Raw genomic sequence first — 10,357 nt, forward strand, 5'->3', positions numbered from 1 at the left:
TAGCTTGAGCCATTTCCCTATATAAATGGCCACACAACCAAACCTAAAAGCTCTAAACATGGAGATATTTGTTAACTGCTTCAAGAATAGCCAAAACTATGTCAACTGTTCAAAGATTATTGGAGGCCATTAGAACAGTCGTCACCATTAATTCTTCATAAGTCTACACCTATCATCAAGATTCCTAGCAGTTTCAAATCTTGATATCGGTTGGTCAGAACTAGCTAAAATACATTGAATATATAACCTGATTTCAATAGGTAAAAGAACACCAGAACAGGACTTTCAAAATTCATACATTTCGATATAGCATGCACATAATTTTCCATTGTAACCAAAAGAAAGAATATACAAATGAGGAATTTTGTTTTGATCTTTTTTTTTTTTTGCACAACAATAAAAATGAGTAGAAAAAAAAGTTTGACAGTAGTTAACACTATCTTACAATGTTTAGTCAGCTAATGTAAAAAAGTGTGATTTTCTTACCCGCTCATACTCCTATTTTTTTAGAGCCTTGAATGCTTCATAGGCTTCTTGCCGAGTAGAATCTACATCATTCCATTCATCTTGGAATTGCCTCAAATCAGAGTTCAAGGCACCAAATTCTTTCTCAACAGCTTGCAGATTCTTTTCTGCTTGAAAAGCTTGCTTTTTCAGGGAATCCAATTCTTGACCCAGAAGCTGCACAAAGATAGAAAACAAGTTATATGGACTTTAAGAATTGAAGAAACCAAAGGTGATTAATCTTCAATGAATTACCTTACTACGTTCTTGAATTTTATCAATGTGATCAAATGCCTCTTGAAGCTCAGAATGAGATCCTGTAATTGCACAGAGTTGATCCCGATTAAGCCTCATCACTTTCATCTCACGCAGCAACTGTTTTTCTTCCCGTAAAGGCATGCTCTCGTGTTCAATTCTATATTTCATCTGGTATATCTATTTACAAAAATTAACATGTTCATTATGAACAACCCATAAATTAGTAACACATATGATTTAAATGCAATCCTTGTGATATGAGTATACCTTTCCATCAAATTCTTCTACAGACGTTGCATTGTTAACTCTGTTCAAGGTCAATTGCGCTCGTTCCATATCTTCTCGTTTGAACTTGATTGCCTCATGAAATTCCCTCTCTTCATGACTTACAGCTCTCAACCTCTCTATCATTTCTTCTTTGTTGGACTACACAAAAGCCCATATGAAATATAGCAGAGTAAGAAGAAGAAAAAAATTTCAAAAGACTAAAGTAGATGTACTAGATGCTCAAAATAGCAAAGAATATTCAATTAAAAGACTTGTGAAGATATATAAGCATGTTACCTGCTTCATTTGTATGGCTGCTTTGATGAAGTCCCTGATTTGGGTTTTCTCATCCAAATGCAGCTACGCAAGTCGAATTTGAGTTCTAATTTTGTTTTCCAAGTGCCTTGGTATTTTCACTAAGCACGAGAGCTTCTTCTTATTGACCTATGCTTCAAGCTTTTGCTCATTCTCTTAAACAGGAGTAAACAGACCATTTGAACTAGCAAGAACACCTGTAGATACCAAATCAGAGGCACTAACAGCAACACCCTCTTGCATGTCTGGTTGCACTGTGTGATTGTAGCCTCCAAAATTTTTATCTACCATGTCAGAAGACCTATCAATGTTAGACACATTGCAGTCACTTGACTCTGGATCAAATATTTCATCTTTCCCATGATTCACCTCGTCAACCTGTTGTCCATTCATGTCTTCTGTGAGAATACCATTATCCTCATTATCATAACACCTTGATTCAAGCTCATTGTCATCATTTAAATGAAAACGAGGTTCCATCTCATTGTCCCCATTTGGCAAATAGTCCATTTCAATCTCATCATTCTGCCCCTTGTTTGTAGGTTCAGATTGCTTCTTCTCATCTATTACATGGCCACATACATCGTCCTCATTTTCTAAGTTCTGGCATCTAGATTCATTATTCTGCTCTCGCTTGTTGTCCTCACTCACCACAGACTCTTTCTTCAAGTTTACCATCTAACGCTGGCAATTCTAGCTTCTGTTGCTCCACTGAAATGCTCTCAGATTCAAACTCATGGTTTTTATCAATTAAACACTAGAACTCAGAATCACAGGCTAGATTTTGTCCATTTGAATTGATCTCTCGGGGCTCAGCAACCGGCTGTGATCCAAGCTACCTGTTAACCTTACAGTAAATTTGGCACCTCAAGATATTACCAATGACCTTGATATAAGTGGCTACCATGTTTTCAATGTTCAGGACTAGAAACTCTCCAACTCTTATTTTGCACATAAATCAGTGTATTATATGATAAATGTGCACAGTGTATTCTATGATAAATGATGGAGCCTATTATAAAAGACAATTTGAATGAAAATAGAATTGTTGCAATGCCCTTTGCTGCAGATGCCATGCTCATGACAGGTAGCTTGAGCCATTTCCCTATATAAATGGCCGCCCAACCAAACCTAAAAACCTCTAAACATGGAGATATTTGTTAACTACTTCAAGAATAGCCAAAATTCAACTGTTCAAAGATTATTGGAAGCCATTAGAACAACCGTCACCATTAATTCTTTAGAAGCCTACACCTGTCATCAAGATTCCTAGCAGTTTCAAATCTTGATATTGGTTGGTCAGAATTGGCAAAAATACATTGAATATATAACATGATTTCAATAGGTAAAACAACACCATAACAGGACTTTCAAAATTAAAACATTTTGATATAGTGTGGATATAATTTTCCATTATAACCAAAAGAAAGAATATACAAATGAGGAATTTTATTTTGATCTGATTTTTTTTTGCACAACAATAAAAATGAGTAGAAAAAAAAGTCTGACAGTACTTAACACTATCTTACAATGTTTAGTCAGCTAATGTAAAAAAGTATGATTTTCTTACCCGCTCATACTCCTGTTCTTTTAGAGCCTTCAATGCTTCATAGGCTTCTTGCCGAACAGAATTTGCATCATTCCATTCATCTTGCAATTGCATCAAATCAGAGTTCAAGGCACCAAATTCTTTCTCAACGGCCTGCACATTCTTTTCTGCTTGAAAAGCCTACTTTTTTAGGGAATCCAATTCCTGACCCAAAAGCTGCACAAAGATAGAAAGCAAGTTATAGGGACTTCAAGAATTGAAGAAAGCAAAGGTTATTAATCTTCAATGAATTACCTTACTACATTCTTGAATTTTATCAATGTGATCAAATGCCTCTTGAAGCTCAGAATGAGATCCTGTAATTCCACATAGTTGATCCCGATTAAGCTTCATCACCTTCATCTCACGCAGCAACAATTTTTCTTCCCGTAAAGGCATGCTCTTGTGTTCAATTCTATATTGCATCTAGTATATCTATTTACAAAAATTAACAAGTTCTTTATGAACAACCAATAAATTAGTAACACATGTGATTTAAGTGCAATCCTTGCGATATGAGTATAACTTTTCATCAAATTCTTCTACAGACATTGCATTCTTTACTCTATTCAAGGTCAACTGCACTCGTTCCATCTCTTCTCGTTTGGACATGATTGCCTCACGAAATGCCCTCTCTTCCTGCCTTGCAGCTCTCAACCTCTCTATCATTTGTTCTTTGTTGGACTACACAAAATCCCATATTAAATATAGCAGAGTAAGAAGAAACAATTTTCAAAAGATTAAAGCAGATGTACGAGATGCTCAAACAGCAAAGAATATTCAATTAAAAGACTTGCGAAGATATATAAGCATGTTACCCGCTGCATCTGTATGGCTGCTTTGATGAAGTCCCTGATTTGGGTTTTCTCATCCAAATGGAGTTGCGCAATTTGAATTTGAGTTCTAATTTTGTTGTCTAAGTGCCTTGGTATTTTCATTAAGCATGGGAGCTTCTTCTTAGTGACCTCTGCTTTAGGCTTTTGCTCATTCTCTAAAACAGGAGTAAACAGACCATTTGAACCAGGAAGAACACCTGTAGATACCAAATCAGAGGCACTAACAGCAACACCCTCTTGCATGTCTTGTTGCACTGTGTGATTGTAGCCTCCAAAATTTTTATCTACCACATCAGAAGACCCACCAATGTTAGACACATTGCAGTCACTTGACTCTGGATTAGATATTTCACCTTTCCCATGATTCACCTCGTCAACCTATTGTCCATCCATGTCTTCAGTGAGATTACCATTATCCTCATTATCAAAACACCCTGATTCAAGCTCATTGTGATCATTTAAATGAAAGAAAGGTTCCAGCTCACTGTCCCCATTTGGAAAACAGTCCATTTCAATCTCATCATTCCACCCCTTGTTTGCAGGTTCAGATTGCTTCTCCTCATCTATTATATGGCCACATGCATCATCCTCATTTTCCAAGTTCTGGCATCTAGATTCACTATTCTGCTCTGGCTTGTTGTCCTCACTCACCACAGACTCTATTTCTTCAAGTTTACCATCTAACACTGGCAATTCCAGCTTCTATTGCTCCACTGAAATGCTCTCAGATTCAAACTCACGGTTTTTATCAATTAAACACTGGAACTCAGAATCACAGGCTAGATTCTGTCCATTTGAATTGATCTCTCAGGGCTCAGCAACCGGCTGTGATCCCTGCTCCAGTTCGTTGTTCTCCACAAAATCTCCACTTGACGAACACTGCACATACTTCTCATCATTCCTAGTCATTACCTCTGGTGAATTGATCTCCTGAACCTCCGCAACCAAAGGTGATCTCTGCTCCAATTCATTGCTTCCCACAAAATTCCTTTCAGCTCCATCTTCTCTATTAATGGAACAGGGTGATTCAAGATTGTCCCCCACAAGATCCCTTTCAATACTTTCTTTCCCGTTAACCAAACTGGGGGATTCAAGCTTGTCCTCCACAAGATCTCTTTCAATACTTTCTTCCCCATTAACCAAACAGGGTGATTCAAGCTCGTCCCCAACAAGATCTCTTTCAATCCTTTCTTCCCCATTAACCAAACAGGTTAATTCATGTTTATCCCTCACAAAATCCGCTTCAACCTCATCATCTCCATTAACCAAACATGCTAATTCAACCTCATTCCCCGTAAAATGATTTTCAAATTACATAAATAAGGATGGTTCAAATGGCAAGATCACATAGATTAAGGATTCTCTTTAAATTATTTAGGTAGTGTAAATGAAATTTATTAGATAAATTGGTTTCAAATATATGTTATGGAAATGAAATTTAAGAAACAGGGAAAATAAAACATCGTTATGGTGCAAATATCGACTCTGTGGATTCATCTATAAAAACACAACCGTATTCTAAACACACAATTTCATAATTTCCCTCTTACCGCCAACCAAAATAAATAATATTTATCCATTTCCCTATCAGACGTTGCAAAAAAGTAGCTCACTGTGATGTTGTGATGCTTTGCACTTTTCATTTTGAACAATGAAATTCAACAATGCATCTGCAAAGATTGCACAGTGATCGATGGATACACTTCAGACTAAGGAAGAAAAAAGTTTGGAGGCCCAATACTACATTGAATCAAAAAAATTTATAACGAATAAAACAACTAATGTTAATTTAATCAATCTTCCTTTGGTTATTATTTAGTGTCACAGTATATATATCATATGCGTGTGTTTGCTATTCACTTAAAATTCTGACAAGAAAATTATGAATCATAGCATAACAAATACTTCCAAGTGTTGTCAATGGCCATTACAGATGGTTACATAGTCCAGGTCTATAATTTGTCTACCAAAGCAACAGTTAAGGACGTTAAGCAGTTTTTCTCATACTCTAGCATAGTAAAGAACATAAAATTATGGAGGTGGGTGTTGGATTTCTTGACTGAGTTTTATGTAAAAGTGTTGATTTCCAATTTCTGCAATATCTATTGAGAATAATAGTTGTCAACTTGTGTATTATCAGAGTTGCAGAGAAGTGTTCTATTAAGAATATGTTGAGAAATAGAGTGAAATCACAATATTATTTTTGTGTTGCAATATCTATTGAGCATAATAGTTGTCAACTTCTGTTTTATTAGAGTTGCAGAGAAGTGTTCTATTAAGAATGGGTTGAGAAATAGAGTGCAATCACAATATTATTTTTGTGTTATCAAAATTAGAGAAGTCATTCATGGAAAACTTGTTGGATGTAGTAAGACTTGACATAAATGAGTCAAGAAACATCAAGCCAGGCAATAGCCCCGGTGTATATTTTTCCTGATAAAACTGGATGACACTAGAGGATTTGCATTGATATACATACTTAAGGTCTATGTAACAACAAACCTTAACTAGCCAAAACCAGTGCCTAATTATATATTTTGAGTGGTGATAGGACGGGGCGGTGGACACAAGTTGCTTTAGTGACTATCAAGGAGCCCTATGCTTTAGAAACTGCTATCCTTCTTAGTGTAAGTATGATTTTCTTAGTTTATCAGTGTTTGCAATTGTAAGGTTTAAAGGGTAAATTCTCTGCTGTGATTTTGTTACAAGTGGATTTTGGTTGGGATTTGAATTTGCTATAAAGAGATGGAATTCAAGATGTAACTTTACTGATAGTCACATTCAGATTGACATGGCATTCTGAATATAGTTTTGGTTTTCTGGTAAAAATACAAAAAGTGAAAAAAATTGTAGGTTTTTGATGTTTTTGGCGTTTTTGAACTAGGGAGCAACAATCCTAAATCAGGAGGTGTATATAGTGCCATGGGGAGGATCAGAGGAGGCAGTTAATCAATGGGAAAAGAAAATGATAAAATTTCATGAAGAGGGCAACACATTAGGAGTATTTTCATTTACTTATTTTTACTCTTTTATATTTTTTATTTATTTTTATATGTGGAGGAACAATGTTCAAATAAATTTAAGAAGAAATCTGTTTCCTCAAAATAGCATTAATACTGCACTTAGATCTAGACCTTGCTTACCCTGCCATAGTCGTTCTTGTATCAAATCAATTTTATGGTCTCTGTATATGTGTTTAAATGTCTGATCTTTCAAATCTTGATATCGGTTGGTCAGAACTGGCAGAAATACATTGAATATATAACCTGATTTCAATAGGTAAAAGAACACCACAAAAGTTACACCGCTGTCGTGAAGGGATTACAATGGCTTCTCAAAAGCCTGAGGCACCCTCTCAGTAGATTCACTCTACTCATTCTAGCTATATATAAGCCTAACCGCAATGCTCTCCCAACTTGACTTGACAAGAAAGGAAATAGAAATTACAAAAATATCTCTCTGTCAAAGGAATCATTAGCCAATATAACAAATAATCATTCCTCAAGAGATGTTCCCTACTTAGCATGTGAATCTCCCATCATAAATGGCTCATAATGTGAGAGGTATCAGTCACAACTTTCATATAATATGTCATAAACTTACATTGGTTAGAAATAGAAGATGCCAAGCATCTATATGGAAGGAATTTTCATAGATCTATAAGTCGTCCTGCAAATCTTCAAAACTCATCTACTCCTTTTTTAGGAGAACAACTCAGAGCAACGAAACACTGACATTCTGTCTTCACAAGGAAGGTGTTCTCTACCAAGCATAGCTTCTCTCTCAGAATCTTAACATCCCCTTTGCAAAGGGTTTCATTAGAATGACAACAACCCACATTTAAAGCATTTCTCCACCCCTCTCCTAATTAGAAATACAATTTTGGGTTCTCTACTAATTTTCTCCACACTAATTTAATGTAACAATGGACATAGAGCATGTATATTTATACCTGTGCGTTGGAAATAGCATTTTATACTTTAATGTTTATTATTTTTTTTTTATTATTATTACTTGAATTTCTTCTTAACAAGTGGCTATGTTTCTTTTGGTTTTAGTGAAAGTATGGGCTCCAATGTTGGCTCTCTTATTATGGAGTATAATTCATCTTTGAGAATTTTTCAATTATTAAATTAGGTTAGTCAATTGCTTAAAATATTAAATTTCTTTCAAAAAGTTTTTGTTACTTTATAGGTTAGACACTGGCTTGAAATATGAAACTTATTCCAAAATGTTTTTGTTACTTTATAGATAAGGCGTAGATTTCTTGGCTCTATGATGAAAATAATGAAGGGAAAATACATGTTAATCTGTTACTTGTGCTCTTTGACTGAAAAATACACGGTGAGAGAAAAATGCATATTATGCTAATTGAGGAATGTTTTTCGCTTGTCAAACTTATAGTATTGAATTTAACACACTAACACTTTACAACAATGAACTAACAATATGCATGATGAAAATAGTAATATGGAAGATTTATCTACATAATGAAAAAGGCAATATGGGAGATTCCAATCACGTTCCAATGCATTTTTTAAAATGTGGATGTGACAAAAGGTTGTTGTGGAAGGTGTTGTCTGTATATGGAAAATGTCTTGGTCATTTTGTATAATCCTAATGTTGATAGATATGTCTACTAAGTGGTTCCAATTAATGGGGCATTGATTCGAGTGTTCAATATATTTTTATTCTTTATCAAAGTATTCTTTTGTTGTATTTGTGTTCTTCAATATATGCCTTACGGGGTTTCCTTTGCAACATTTGGTGCAAATGCTAGTTATTTTTTATTTCTATTAACGAGTATTGTCTAAAACAAGTTAAAAAGTTTTACTTTGTATTTTGAATATTTTAAAATTTAGTAAAAATTGTCAACATAGAAGGCTATAGTTTTTAAATTTGGACAAGTTAATTTAGATTTTAAATGTAGTAAGAAATTTGGTTTTTAAATATAACCTAAATATGTTTCTTATATGAAATAATATTTTAATAAGAAATATTATAATATTAAATTAATTATTATATATATATATATATATATATATATATATATATATATATGGAATTACAGTTTTATATTGTAAAGCGTTGATAGGGTGTTTTACTGACTTACTTTATGGTTTAAAGATTATTTGTTAGAAATTTTATAGAAAAATCTAACCTAGGTTAACTTTTAAAGTTTGAGGGTTTAAATAGTCCTAAATTACACCTACTCAACCCATAAAACAAATTAATAGTGCAAAATAATAAAAAACCCGTTAAACATATAAAAATATGTAAAAACTTTTGTTTTACTAAGTAGGAAAAAACCACTTAAACTATCAATTACAAAAAAACATATAAATGGAAACTCTTCCGCGAATTTTCCCACGAGTCATTTTCCGTGGTATTTTCTGAGCCGTTTATGCCGTGCATTTTAGTTTTCTAAGTCCAACTTGCCACTTTTTATTTCCTAATATTCCAAAGATACCACTAAAATATTTTTTTACAAGACAATAAAATGCTAGGTTGGTTGAGTGTTTATGAAATTGATGATGACGATGATGATGATGGTTAACATCCACTGAGATCAAATTGGTCTATCAGACCTATAATTTCTTAATTTGTAATTGTCTGGCTCCTCGTCTTTCTTGGCGAGATTGGTGATGTAGCTTTCTTTTTCTTCTCTATGGTCTTCCAACTTTCTTTATCTTGCATCTCCTTCATCTCTTCTGATTTATGAAATTATAGATCAAAGAAATTTTTTTCGATTTTTCATAAACAATACAGAGGCTAACTAATGCACTAAGGGAGAATTTTCATTTGTCTTTACTAGTTAGCAAAAAAACACTAAACCATATAGAAGAAGTTAAACTAAAATAAAATGGTAAGTTTTTTCTTTTAATTTTTCTTATACATTCATTCTCATTAGCTTTGTATACGGAACTTAAATAAGGATATTTACATATTTAAAAATTACAAGTTTCAATTTTCCTCTGCTAATGTGTTAAATATATCGTTTTATATAGATTATTAAGGAAGATGGGAAAATATTGTTCAAGGTTTATATATATATATAGATATATATTAAAATAATATCTTGTAATTAGGTTTTAAGATGGATGAAGTTGGAAATGGATGAGATAGGCAATTGGATAAAAATTATATGATATAATATATATTTTGTTTTAATATATTGCTAACAAAAATTAAGTGATAGGGTTAAAGTTTTGTGTTTTGTGATTAGGAAGAAGCCTAGGCCAAAGCTAGCCTATTTATTAGCTTATTTATTGGATGGAAAGCACAATTTTTTAAGAGTATATTTTTTATGAGTATGAGGAAGTTGGGAGGGCTAATTTGACAAGTTTTTTCTATAATCCTAAATTTAATTCCAAATCTCCCTTATCTATAAATTTTGATTTAAGAGTTGAACTATTCAATTATCAATAATTATGAGAAGAATGAGACTAGCATATGGCCTACTTGAGGTATGCGAAACATATCAATTTGGAACGTTCTGAATTGACCATGTAGCCCAAGGTATTGGTCACAAATTCTAATGACAAGGGATTGTAATTTAGCACCCATGAAATGAGCACCAAAGGGTGTG

This window comes from Pinus tabuliformis, chromosome Q (genome assembly GCF_031772625.1).
Source record: "Pinus tabuliformis cultivar Carrire ecotype Pingquan chromosome Q, CPIR1, whole genome shotgun sequence".
In the NCBI taxonomy this organism is placed as follows: domain Eukaryota; kingdom Viridiplantae; phylum Streptophyta; class Pinopsida; order Pinales; family Pinaceae; genus Pinus; species Pinus tabuliformis.